The 15,309-nt window shown below is 38.7% G+C and overlaps 1 long non-coding RNA gene across 2 annotated transcripts in view; it reads right to left on the bottom strand.

The window, feature by feature from the left end:
* Positions 1 to 15,309, bottom strand: part of LOC309863660 — an 86,645-nt gene that overhangs the window by 16,991 nt on the left and 54,345 nt on the right. The gene's annotated exons all lie outside the window — the stretch shown is intronic.

Here is a 15,309-nt window from a genome sequence, read left to right on the forward strand (position 1 = left end):
AGGAAATTATAAAGTCATTGACATATCCAGATAAAGATTGAGATTCAGAAAAGAACTGAGATCTTAGATTTACACCCCAGGATGGTCCATGGCATGAAGATAGTCTACAAAATTTGGGTAGAACAACAACAACAATAAAAACAGAAAGCCTTGAGAAATGGGAAAATCTAAATTCCACATTATTAAATTAAAATGTCTAATTTTCAACACAGCAACCACTATACAAAAAGAAATATAAATAAATAAAAATTGTGTCCCATTCAAAGCGGGAAAATGGGTGACTAACATAACACAATAAAAAAAAAAGGTATGGGGGAATGTTAAGCAACAGAAATTGGGCCTGAGAAAGAGGAAACAACAGAAGTGCTAGACAAAGATTCAAAACAGCTGTCCTGAAGATATACAAAGAACCTAGATTATCGATAGTCAAAACAATGTATGAATAAAATGGAAACATCAAAAAAGTGATATAAAACCTAAAAAGAAACCCCCAAAATTCTACAGCTTAAATATAACTGTAGTGAAAATTTTGCTGGAGAGAATCAAGGCATATTTGAACTTGTAGAAGACAGAACCAGCAAATTTCAAGATGGGACAACTGAAGTTGTTGAGTCTGAGAAACAGAAAGAAAACAATTTTAAGAAAAGGGAACAAAGACTAAGGGACCCATGGGACCAACAAATGGACAAATACACATTGTGGGAGTTCTAGAAGAAAAGAAATAAAAAAGAAAGGGGCATAGAGATTATTTGAAAAAATAGTGACTGAAAGCTTCACAAACTTGGTAAATGGCATGCATACAAACATCCAATAAGCTCAACAAACTTTATTAGGAGAAGGAAAGGAAAAGTGAATTGGGGTAAATCCAAAGGGGAAACAAAGTATGAAAGACTATGGACTCTGAGAAACAAACTGAGGGTTTTGGAAGGGAGGGGGTGGGAGGATGGGTTCACCTGGTGGTGGGTATTAAGGAGGGCACTGGGAGCACTGGGTGTGGTGCATAAACATTGAATCTTAGAACACTGGAAAAAAAAAAAACTCCAAGTAGGATGAATTCAGAGACCTACACTTAGACTATAATCAAATTGTCAAAAGACAAAGACAAATCTATAAAGGAACAGGAGAAAAGTGAATTTTCACATTTAAATATTCACTTTTGAATGTTCACACACAAGGGATCCTCAAAAAGGTTATTGACAGATATCTTATAAGAAACTTTGGAAGCCAAAAGCAAAAAGGCTAAGTTCTAAAAGAAGGAAAAAAAAACCCTGTCCATCAAGAATCCTATATTTAGCAACACTGTCCAAAAGTGAATAAAAATTAAGACTTATCCAGATAAACAAAAGCTTAAAGAGTCCATTACCACCACTTTAGCCCTGCAAGAAATACACATGGGAGTCCTTCAAGTGGAAATGAAGGACACTAGACAGTAACTCCAAGCTATATGAGGAAATGAAGATCTCAGTTAAGGTAAATACTCTAGCAATTACAAGAACTAGTATGGTTATAACAATATTATAAGTTCACTTTCTGTTTTCTACATGATTTAAAAGACTAATAAGTTTAAACAAAAGCAATTATTCATCTAAAACCTAGATGAACATTTGCAAATTGTATGTCTGATAAGGAAGTAATATCCAGAATATATAAAGAACTCCTAAACTCACAACAAAAAAAGAACAATACAATACAAAAGTGTGCAGAGATCTTGAATAAGCATTTCTCCAAAGAAGATACACAAATGGCCAACATATGAAAAATGTCCAATATCAATATCACTAATCAATGCACAATGATTTACAACCTAGGAACCATTAGGACAGTTACAATTTAAGAAATAAATAAAATGACAAATGTTGGTGAGGATGTGGAAAAACTGTTAGACTCTGCACTCTCAGTAGGAATGTTAATGGTACAGCCCCTGTGGAAAACATTATGAGGCATTTCCTCAAAAAAATAAAAATGGAAATTATCATATGAGCCAACGATTCCTCTTCTACGCTTATACTCAAAGTATTTGAAAGTAGGATTTCTAAATCCTACTTAAATTTATGTTCACAGAAGCATTATTTATAATACCTAAAATGTGTGAGCAACTTAAATGTTCATCAACAAATAAACAGAAAAACAAAATGTGGCATATACTTGCAATGGAATATTATCCAGCCTTTAAAAAGAAGGGAATTCTGGCCTACAACAAAAATAAACCTTGAGGACATTGGACTAAGAAAAATAAGACAGAAATAAAAAAGCAAATACTGTATGTTTCCACTTACATAGGCACCTGGAGTAGTCAAAATCCTAGAGTCAGAAAGTACAATGGTGGTTTCCAAGGGCTAGAGAGAGATGGAAGTTATTATTTAATGGGCATAAGGTTTCAGTTTTACAAGACGAAAAGAGTTCAGGAGAGGGAGGTGATGATGGTTATACAACAATGTGAATGTACTTAATACTACTGAACTGTTACTTAAAAGTGGTTAAGATGGTAAATTTTATGTTATGTGTATTTTACCACAATTTTAAAAAATAAATAAATTTTGGGAGGAAAGCAAGATGGCTGAGGAGTTGGAGACCCTATTTCAACTGGTTCCCTGAATTGAGCTGGATATCTACCAGACCACTCTGAACACTCATGAAATCAGCCTGAGATGTAAGAAGATATACCTGGATCTCTACAGAATATCTCCAGTGGAGTTTTGAGGTATGAAATGGGGCCCCGTGATTCTGTGGGCAGATATTGGAAAACAATTGGAAGGGGCAGGAAGCCTCTGGGAGCCAGAGCACCTGGAGCTCAAAAGCCTCCCACGCTGGGGACCAGGCACAGACTCGCAGACTGGTAGTGGCAGGGATAGGACATTAGGGCAGCCCCCCAGACTGAAGCCTGGAGCTGCAGGACCATGCATGTGAAATGGGGGGCAGCTGGAGGTTTTAGAATCACAAAAGGCAAAGATGTGCCTAGACCTTGGGAGTTCTGCTATAGGGAACACAACCCAGGACTCTGTGGGTTTTAACAACACACACAAAAACAGAGTCAGTGTGGCCTGGAGGGCTCTCTGGAGAAGAGACTGGGATCTCTCTGTTCTGAGACAGAAGTCTGGATATGGTCACTTCTGCTCTGACTCTTGGAATAGACTCAGAAAGCCACCAGGGAAAGCTGCCAGAGAACAAAAAAACCCCCAAACCAGTTTTCACTGAACCCATCCCCCCCCACACACAGGGGCAAGACAACTCTGCCTAAACAGTATAGCCTGAGTAACAGTGCAGCAAGCCCCTCCCCCAGAAGACAGGTTGAAAGAACAAGAGGCCGACAACCCTAAGGTCCCTATAATACAGGTGCATCTTGCTCAGGTTGTGGCCAATAATTTGAACTCTGTACATTCCCTCAACCACCCCTCAACAAAATGATTAAGAGGAGGAACCCCCAACACAGGAAAAATTCAAAGACTGTGACCCACAGAACAAATGGATATGGATATAAACAAGATGTTGGAAATAGGCATCAGGGTAACAATTATGCAGAAAATAGCTAGTTGGAGAAAACCATTAATGGCAACATAGATTCTCTAAGGACAGAATTGAGAGCTGATCTGGCAGAACTTAAATATGCTATCAGTGAGATCCAATCTAATCCAGATACTCTAACAGCTAGGGGAAATGAGACAGAAGAATGAATTAGTGATCTGGAAGATAAACTGATAGAAAAGAAGGAACAGGAGGAGGCCTGGAACAAACAGCTTAGAATCCTGTTTTCTAATGAAAACATAATTAGAGAAATAAATGACTCCGTGAAACGTTCCAATGTCAGAATTATTCGGATCCCTGAGGTGTGGAGAGAGAGAAAGAGGGGACTATAAGATATATTTTAGGAAATCCTAGCTGAGAACTTCCTTAATCTGGGGACTGAAACACATTAGTGTCCTAGAGGGATAGAGAACACCCCCCCAAGATCAGGGAGAGCAGATGGACGCCCAGGTATGTAATAGTAAAATGCACAAATCTTAGAACCAAAGAAACCATCTTAAGGGAAAAGAGGAGCAACAGATTCCTCACATACAGAAGGAGAAACATTAGAATAACGTCAGACCTGTCCAGAGGGACCTGCCAAGCCAGAAAGGGCTGGGAAGACATATTCAGAGTACTAAATGAGAAGAACATGGAGCCAAGAATACTTTATGTTGCAAGGCTGTCATTTAGAATGGATGGAGAGATAAAGAACTTCAAAGACTTGCAAAAACTGAAAGAATATGTGACCACTAAGCTGGCCCCGCAAGAAATATTAAGGGTGGTTCTACAAAAGGAGAAAGACCCCAAGAGTGATATACAACAGAAATTTACAGAGACAATCTATAGAAATAAGGACCTCCCATGAAGCATGATGACAATAAAAGCATATCTTTCAATAATCACTTTCAATGTGAACAACCTAAATGCTCTCATAAAATGGCACAGGGTTACAGATTGGATAAAAAGACAGTGCCCGGGGCACCTGGGTGGCTCAGTGGGTTAAGCCGCTGCCTTCGGCTCAGGTCATGATCTCGGGGTCCCGGGATCGAGTCCCGCATCGAGCTCTCTGCTCAGCAGGGAGCCTGCTTCCTCCTCTCTCTCTCTCTGCCTGCCTCTCTGCCTACTTGTGATCTCTCTCTGTCAAGTAAATAAATAAAATTAAAAAAAAAAAGACAGTGCCCATCCATATGCTATTTACCAGAGAGTCATTTTGAACCTAAAGATACATCCAGACTGAAAGTGAAGGCATGGAGAACCATCTTTCATGCCAAAGGACTACAAAAGAAAGCTGGGGTAGAAATTCTTATATCAGACAAGTTAGATTTTAAGCTAAAGGCTATAGTCAAAGATACAGAAGGACACTATATCATTCTTAAAGGGTCTATCCAACAAGAAGATCTAACAATTGTAAGTATCTATGCCCCTAACATGGGAGCAGTCAACTACATAAGCCAACTGTTAACCAAAATAAAGAGACATATTGATAATGATACATTAATTGTAGGAGACCTTAACACTCAACTCTTGGCAATGAACAAATCATCTAAGCAGAAAATCAACAAAGAAACAAGAGCTTTGATTGACACACTGGACCAAATGGACCTCACAGATACATACAGAGCATTCCACCCTAAAACAACAGGATACTCATTCTTCTCGAGCACACATGGAAATTTCTCCAGAATAGACCACATTCTGGGTCACAAATCAGGTCTCAACAAATACCAAATGACTGAGATTATTACCTACATAGTCTCAGACCACCGTGCTTTGAAACTGGAACTTAATAAAAAGAAAAAGTTTGGAAGAAATTCAAATACTTGGAAGCTAAAGACCATCCTGCTCAAGAATATTTGAGTCAATCGGGAAATCAAAGAAGAACTTAAACAACTCATGGAAACAAATGAGAATGAAAACACATTGATCCAAAACCTATGGAATACAGCAAAGGCAGTCCTAAGGGAGAAAGACATAGCCATATAAGCCTCACTCAAAAAGAAAAAATAGAAAAATCACAAATACAAAAATGGTCTTTACACCTTAAAGAACAGGAGAATCAACAACAAATTAAGCCTAACCCATGAGCAAGAAGGGAAATAATTAAGATTAGAGCAGAGATCAATGAATTAGAAACCAGAAATACATAGAACACATTAATGAAACTAGAAGCTGGTTCTTTGAAAGAATTAATAAGATCAATATACCACAGACCAGGCTTATCCAAAAGAAAAGAGAAAGGACCCAAATTAATAAAATTATGAATGAAAGGAGAGAGATCATGTCTAACACCAAGGAAATAGAAATAATAATCAGAAATTATTAGCAACAGCTATATGCAAATAAGTTAAGCAACCTAGAAGAAATAGATGCATTCCTGGAAACCTATAAACTTCCAAGACTAAAACGGGAAGAAATTGATAACCTGAATAGACCAATAGCCAGTAACAAGATTGAAGCAATGATCAAAAACCTCCTAAAAGGGGTCCCTGGGTGGCTCAGTGGGTTAAAACCTCTGCCTTCGGCTCAGGTCATGGTCCCAGGGTACTGGGATCGAGCCCCACATCGGGCTCTCTGCTCAGCAGGGAGCCTGCTTCCTCCTGTCTCTCCCTCTGCCTGCCTTTCTGCCTACTTGTGATCTCTCTGTCAAATAAATAAATAAAATCTTTAAAAAAAATTAAAAATAATTAAAAATAATTAAAAAAAAAAAAACCTCCTAAAAAAACAAGAGTCCAGGGCCTGATAGATTCCCTGGGGAATTCTACCAAACATTCAAAGAAGAAATAATACCTATTCTCCTGAAGCTGTTTCAAAAAATAGAAACAGAAGGAAAACTTACAGACTCTTTCTGTGAGGGCAGCATTACCTTGATCCCAAAACCAAGCAAAGACCCCATCAAGAAGGAGAATTTCAGACCAATATCTCTTATGAATGTGGATGCCAAAATTCTCAACAAGATCCTAGCTAATAGGATCCAACAGTACATTAAAAGGGTTACCTACCACAACCAGGTGGGATTTATCCCTGGGATGCAAGAGTGGTTCAACATTTGCAAATCAATCAATGTGATAGAACACATTGATTAAAAAGAGAGAAGAACCACATGGTCCTCTCAATTGATGCAGAAAAAGCATTTGAAAAAGTACAGCATCCTTTCCTGATTAAAACTCTACAGAGATAGGGATAGAGAGAACATTCCTCAATTTCATAAAATCCATCTATGAGAAACCCTCAGCAAATATCGTTCTCAATGGGGAAAAGCTGAGAGCCTTTTTCTTAACATCAGAAACACAACATCTTAACATCAGATGCCGATTCTTGTCACTATTGCTCAACATAGTACTAGAAGTTCTAGCAACAGCAATCAGACAACAAAAAGAAATAAAAGGTATTCAAATTGGCAAAGAAGAAGTTAAATTCTCTCTCTTCACAGATGACATGATACTTTATGTGGAAAACCCAAAAGACTCCATCCCCAAATTACTAGAACTCATACAGCAATTCAGTAATGGGGCTGGATACAAAATAAATGCACAGAAATCAGTTGCTTTCTTATGCACTAAAAATGAAACTGTGGAAAGAGAAATTAGAGAATCAGTTGCATTTACAATAGCACCAAAAATCACAAGACAACTTGGAATAAACCTAACTAAAGAGGTAAAGGATCTATACTCTAGGAACATGGAACACCCACGAAAGAAATTGAAGAAGATACAAAAAGATGGAAAAACATTCCATGCGCATGGATGAGAAGAATAAGCATTATTAAAATATTTATGCTGCCCAGAACAATCTATACTTTCAATGCCATCCCAATCAAAATACCATCAGCATTTTTCAAAGTGCTGGAACAAACAATCCTAAAATTTGTATGGACCCAGAAAAGACCCCTAAATCATCAAGGAAATGCTGAAAAAGAAAAACAAAGCTGGGGGGCATCACGTTGCCACAAAAACAGACACACAGACCAATGGAAAAGAGAAGAGAGCCCAGATATAGACCCTTAACTCTATGGTCAAATAATCTTTGACAAAGTAGGAAAAAATATCCAATGGGGGAAAAAAAGATAGTCTCTTCAATAAATGGTGCTGGGAAAATTGGACACCTATATGCGGAAGAATGAAACTCGACCGTTCGCTCACACCAGAAACAAAGATAAACTCAAAATGGGTGAAATAACTCAATATGAGATAGGAATCCATCAAAATCCCAGAGGGGAACATAGGCAGTAACCTTTTCAACATCAGCCACAGCAACTTCTTTCAAGACACATCTCCAAAGACCAGGGAAACAGAAATGAAAATGAACTTTTGGGACTTCATCAAGATAAAAAGCTTTTTGCACATATGGTGAGTGCTGTGAAGTGTGTAAACCTGGAGATTCACAAACCTGTACCCCTGGGGCTAATAATACATTATATGTTAATAAAAATTTTAAAAAGGAAAGCTTCTGCACAGCAAAGGAAACAGTCAACAAAAAAGGAGACAACCTGCGGAATGGGAGAAGATATTTGCAAATAATACTCCAGACAATGCGAGTGTGCAAAAAAAAAAAAAAAATACTACAGACAAAGGGCTGATATCCAAGATCTACAAAGAACTTCTCAAACTCAACACCCAAAAATAATCAAGTAAAAAGAAAATGGGCAGAAGATATGAACAGACACTTCTCCAATGAAGACATGCAAATGGCTAACAGACACATGAAAAGATGTTCATCTACATTAGCCATCAGGGAAATTCAAATCAAAACCACATCGCAATACCACCTTATACCAGTTAGAATGGCAAAAATTGACAAGGCAAGAAACAACAAATGTTGGAGAGACTGTAGAGAAAGGGGAACCCTCTTACACTGTTGGTGGGAATGCAAGTTGGTACAGCCACTTTGGAAGACAGTGTGGAGGTTCCTCAAAAAATTAAAAATAGAGCTACCCTATGACCCAACAATTGCACTACTGGGTACTTACCCCAAAGATACAGAAGTAGTGAAAAGAAGAACCATGTGCACCCCAGTGTTCATAACAACTCTGTCCACAATAGCCAAACTGTAGAAAGAGCCAAGATGCTCTTCAACAGACAAATGGATAAAGAAGATGTGGTCCATATACACGAAAAAATGTTACTCAGCCATCAGAAAGGATGGCTTTTGCCATGCCAGCTTTTGCTTCAACATGGGTGGGACTGGAAGAGATTATGCTGAGTGAAATAAGCCAAGCAGAGAAAGCCAATTATCATATGGATTTACGTATTTGTGGAACATAAGTGATAGCATGGAGGACATTAGAAGGAAGAGAAAATGAAGTGGGGAAATGGAGGGGGAAATAAACCATGAGAGACTATGGACTCAGGAAAATAAACTGAGGGTTTTAGAAGGAAGGGGAGTAGAGGGATGGGTTAGCCTGATGATGGGTGTTAAGGAGGGCACATATTGCATGGAGCACTGGGTGTTACTCACAAACAGTGAATCATGGAACACTACATCAAAAATTAACGATGTACTGTATGATGACTAATATAATAAATAAATAAATAAATAAATTCATTATTTTGTTGGACACCTGGGTGATTCAGTAGGTTAAGCATCTGCCCTCAGCTCAGGTCATGATCCCAGGGTCCTGGGCTTCTTGCTTAGCAGGGAGTCTACTTCTCCCTCTGCCTGCTGCTCCCCCTACTTGTGCTCTCTTCCTCTATCTGACAAATAAATAGATAAAATCTTTTAAAAAAATCATTAAAAATAAAAAATAAATTTTGTTTATAAATGTAAAGGAAAAGAAATTACACTAGAGCAACTAAATTATATGGAAAAACATCAAAATCACCTCACTACGTACATAAACATTAACTGAAAATAAATTCTATACCTAAATGTAAATGGTGTTCCTTCCCCAGGTGTTAGGTATGTATTTTCCCTTCCTAATTACATAATCTGTTTGTCTTAATCTAGCAACTACTACATCTTCCTTGCCAACCAATATTCACTCACACCCAGACTTTTCATTCAGGTGGGTCAGAACCATAAGGGCAAGGACACCATGATAGAAGTTGTGATATTCAGTGCTAGCACCAGTTATTTCTCAAGTGAACCAATGTAGAAGTACTCTAAGCTTTACAAATTCTAATAATCATAATGCTCATGCTGTATAATACTTTATATCCAGTTATCAAAACCAGGTAGTGTAGAAGGAACACCCTCTCCATGCTATCACCAATGATGCCACCTGATGATGAAAAGTGTCATGCTTCCCACACCATTGAGTTGGTGGGGAAAAAAAGAAAAAAAGAGCAGTGATCGGGTTATTAGGGTGGAATCATGGATATGAAGAACCAGTCTTTCCATACCCCTACCTCCTCTGCCCTAATCCTTTCCAAGCAATAGCTTCAAGAAAAATGTTCCTCTAAGCATCACTTGCATTAATGCTCACACTGTCTGGCTATATGAGTAGTCTGAAATAATGATAATATGGGTTATCCAGCAATCCTTTCTAGTCAGTTCTTATAAATAAATAAATTTTATTCCATCTCTTGATGATGCCACCAGCCTCAGGATAAGAAAGAAAATGAAATGTCCGTTGAATTCATAAGCTCATTGTCAGAGCCTGTTTGGTATGAATGACATAACACCATGTGACCATGAGTGATCCACATTTCTAAAATATATGGCACAGCTTAATCTTCTTTTTTTAAAGATTTTATTTATTTATTTGACAGAGAGAGATCACAAGTAGGCAGAGAGGCAGGCAGAGAGAGAGAGAGAGAGAGGAGGAAGCAGGCTCCCTGCTGAGCAGAGAGCCTGATGCAGAACTCGATCCCAGGACCCTGAGATCATGACCTGAGCCGAAGGCAGCGGCTTAACCCACTGAGCCACCCAGGCGCCCGGCACAGCTTAATCTTAAGGGCTACTGTGGTGTGGCCACAACGGGCCACATGCACAGGAATGGCAACTCCTTATAGGGTTGTTAAAAACCAAGAGATGCCAGAAGTAACCACATGATGACAGTAGAGAACAAGTGTGTTCACTTTGCTAGACATGAACAGGCCCAATCAGAGACCTAGAGGTCCATGCTCACCTTCAGATAGCACCCACAGTCCTGTTAAGTCATTTCAGTCTCCTTGGCATACAGATGGAGACCTGTGTTTATAGTCAGCCCACTGAGTTACTGGAAGGATTAGTATCTCCAGTCCAGTAATGGATGGAGGATCTAATGCTGCCACCCAGGCAATAAGGACCGGATCAACCATATTGTAACAGTCAGTCTCATCTGAGCTTGTACTTTCCCACAGGCACCTACATGAGGTACAGAAAATGTTATGCAAGCTTGAAACAGCAGCTTTCCAGAGCACTTAGTTCCAGAGGAATGTCTAATATATCTGTCATTGTCAACTACTAACAAGGTTGCTAGTCAGAGCCCAAGAATAGAGAATTCAAGTTTTTCCCTGGCAACACCAGCACCATTGTTCCCTAGCAACATGCTCTAGCAGCAGGGGGCCTTTACCTTGCACTTGCACTCCCTAATACCAACTCATACAAAGGTATGCTTCAACTAAATTTGGACTTAATTCCTTCCATCTCCCATCTCCCCTTGCCTGACACGCCAATGTGATTAATCTATCATTGGCTTGGAGTATGTGATTCCTTTACTGGCTTATTAAAAGACATTATCCTGTATGGTTATTGGCTTATGGAATTCCTGCACAACCAAATCTGAGTTAAACTATTGGCAAAGATAATCCCAGTCTCTGGGCATTAGTTTGCATCTCAAAACAAAACAAGGACCAGAGACTTATTTCAATTTTAATTAATTATTCAATGAGTCCTATGATACTGGGGAATTTATGTAAGGCTACAGGTAAAGCAAGGGGTATCTGTTTTTCCTTTATTTTATATTCAGTTACTTTTTAAGATTATAGGTAATACAATGCTTAAATTCCATGGAATCTCCAGCTACAGCTATAATTTGAACCCCAGTGTTGATTAAGCCTGTGGAGTTTTGTTAATCAGTGCATTTTAGCCAATGCTAAATTTAACTTAGAACTTATGTGGTAGAGGAACAAAAGCCAACCAGCTCCTTTTAAAAAAGTCTTTTTTGTTTGCAAACAATGAGTCATGGAACACTACATCAAAAACTAATGATGTGCTGTATGATGACTAACATAATAAAAATTTTTATTTTTATTTAATATTTTTAATATTATTAGTAATATTAGTATATGTCATATACTACTTATATAATAATATTTAATATATAATAATATATTAAATATTTTTATTTAATTAAAAAGATTTTGTTATTAAGACCCCCTCCTTTCCCCACCAGATATGTGGTGTTTTCTCTAAGCTGACTTCTCCAACTCTCTGACATGAATTAGGTACCCTACAGTTCAATTCAATACTGACACTCCCTGGAGATCGTGTGTATTCCACAGGTTAAGGGATTAGTCCCACAAGACCACCCCCACTTTAGATACCAGCTGAAAATGGGGTACACAGTCTGCCTACATGTCTGCTGGGCTGACTAAAAATTCTAGGGTTCCGATGACCTCCCTCAGTTTTGATAATTTGCTAGAATGAGTCACAGAACTCAGGAAGAGATGCACAGAGGAAGGTGGGGGAAAAGGGGTGGTGTAGAGCTTCAGAAGTGGACAACAAAGGCAAAAGACACAACGATAAAATTGAATTTCTTTATAACTTGGAGTCCATTGACAAATACCTGAAACGGACAGAGTATGACATTCCTCCAGGAACTCCCAACTGTCTTAATGCTTTCCTAGTGGCAAAAAGCAACCTTAGATTGACAATACCAAGGCCTCCAGGATACTCTAAGTCTTCTTTAACACATGAAATTCCTTTTGGAATCCTTCCTCTACTGATATATATATCACCAATCACTCTTCACAATCCCAGTGCAGGTCCTAAATGCCTAAGGGTCCTGTCCACATGCTTTAATGAAACCACTTTTTTTGCACCCAAACATCTCAATGATTCTTTTCTGGCCATTTTCCCTCAAACCCCAAGTCAGATCATATCATTTCTATGCCCTCTAAGGGTATACCAGTCTCCTAGAACCTCTACATGTTCAGCCTGGAAGCTCCAGAACCCCATCTAGCTCTAAACCCTGTTAAGGACATTTCATTGACAGAGGCAGGATTGGTTACATCATTTGTATTTGCTGATTAACTCCGTCTCTAGCCCCTCTCCCCTCCCAGGAGGTGGGGGATTGGTGCTGAAATTTCCAACCCTCTAATCACAAGGTTTGGTCTTTCTGGTGACCAGTCCCCACCCAGACCAACTAGGAACCCTCAGCCACCAATCATCTCATTAGCATGTAAAAAGCACTGTTATCTCTTCAGAGATTTCAATGGTTTTAGGAACTGTGTGCCAGGAACCAGGGACTGAGACCAAATATTTATTTTGTATTATGTATTTTAATTATATAAATTATATTGCTATATATATTTTATTTCATATATAGTTATCCATATAATTTTATATAAATTTTTAATATATAAATTTTGGGTTTCTAATTGGATCGAATTATGGAATTTTGTTTTAATTTCATTATGTACATACATATATACATATAATTATACACACACACACACATATATATACATACATATATATATATATATATATGTTTTCTGTTTTGAGAGACAAACTAATGCCCAGAGACTGGGATTGTCTTTGCCAATAGTTTAACTCAGATTTGGTTGTGCAGGAATTCCATAAGCCAATAACCATACAGGATAATGTCTTTTAATAAGCCAGTAAAGAAATCACATACTCCAAGCCAATGATAGATTAATCACATTGGTGTGTCAGGCAAGGGGAGATGGAAGGAATTAAGTTTAGATTCAGTTGAAGCATACCTTTGTATGAGTTGGTATTAGGGAGAGAAGTCCAACTGCCAGTGCAAAGTAAAATTCCCCTGTTGCTAGAGCATGTTGCTAGAGAACAATGGTGCTGGCTTTGACAAACAAGAGAGTCTTCTTGGAGCCAGACTGCTGCAAGGCTTTTGCTACTGCAGGTAGAGTAACCTTTACTGTGGCAGGACCTAACAGCCCCAAGGTCTTTGAAGAGACCTTTCAGATCACCAAAGTGTAGACTTACCCATATGGAACACTTTCAGATCATCCTTGCAGACTTGATATTTAGACAAAATGCTCCCTCGCCACAACTGCTTCTTCATGTTTTTCTTGCTAAGCCTCAGGAGCCCCTCACTAGCTGAGCTATTGAGTTCTTATCAAGGACAATGGATGAGATGATGACATCCTATCACAGCTTACTTTACTCTTATAGGAAAATAACTTTACTCTTATCTTTAACACAATTTCATTTTTGTCACAAACAAGTGGATTTAAAGTTATGTCAAACTGATATAAAAGAGCACTCATAGGGAAACCTCAGTGGCTCAGACAACTGAACATCTGTCTCTCGGTTTCGGCTCATGTCGTGATCTTGAGGTTGTGGGATCTAACCCTGAGTCAGGCTCCTTGCTCAGCAGGGAGTCTGCTGAAGATTCTCTCTCTCCCTATAGCTCTGCCTCTCCCCAGTCTCCTGCACACTCTCTCTCTCTAGAATAAATAAACAAATCTTAAAAAAAAAAAAAAAAACCACCCACTGTAAATTGGCTTGATAAAATGGGACCCAATGGCTTCCTGTTAAAACAGTTAATATGATCCAATGTAAGTTAAAACAGGGCCTTCAAGGATAAAATTTATTATGTAAAACCTAATTAATAAGCAGATGATTATCCCCACATCCCCATTTGACAGCCCAATTTTTCCTGCTCCTAAATCTGGAAAAAAATATAGGGTGTCTCATGGTGGATTACTACATTATGCTGTATTTCCATCTACCAGGGTTTTCATACCCAATATTTAATATTGTTTACATTACCAACTCTAATAATTTTGCTCTTATAAATTTGCCTAACATGTTCTGCTCAGTGCCCCCTTCAACAGTTTCTCAGTTTTCCTTTACCTCCAAAGGGACACACGTACCTTCATCAAACCATCTATGGGGTGCCCCAACTGCTTTGTTACCATGCAATCTTGGCAGACAGGATCTTTAAAAAAAAAAAAAAAAAGATTATTTATTCGAGAGAGAGAGAGAGAGAGAGATTGAGAAAGAGAGAGAGCACACACACATGCACATGCACATAAGTGAGGAGAAGGGCAGAGGGAGAAAATCCTCCAGGCAGACTCTCTGTTGAGCATGGAGTCCAAGGCAGGCTCAATCCCAGAAACCAAAGATCACGACCCTAAGATCATGACCAAGAGTTGGGTGCTCAACCTACTGAGCTACGCAGGTGCCCCATGGCAGACAGGATCTTAACTACAACTACTGTTCACCAGAACACAAGTTTGATATTACATTGATGATGTCCTCCTCCAAAAAGAGTCATTTGACATACTCATTATAGACATACAACTCCAACAACCTTTAGTCCTTTTTGGATTCTAGTGACAACATATCCTTCATTTACAAATTTTACTTCCAAATGAAAGTCTAAGCACTCCCACTGGTATCCTTAGAGACTCCTCAATATTGAGGCTTGGGCCTCCTCTTATGCTTCCTGGAGTCCCTGGGTCACTTTTGAAAGACATGAGTTGGCCAAGAGCTCTTATGCAAGAAACTGCCCCTTTCAGTCTCATGTTATATATTATTAAACAATGAATGACTGGCTGCCTAGTAAAGTCTTCTGGAAATAGAGGCTATAATAGACCCCGCACTTGTAACCCTCCAAATCCAGCTGCCCATTATGGTCCGGGTCATGGAAACAGTACCCCACAAGTTTTACACAGC

Source organism: Mustela nivalis, assembly GCF_964662115.1.
Source record: "Mustela nivalis genome assembly, chromosome: 4".
Classification (NCBI taxonomy): Eukaryota; Metazoa; Chordata; class Mammalia; order Carnivora; family Mustelidae; genus Mustela; species Mustela nivalis.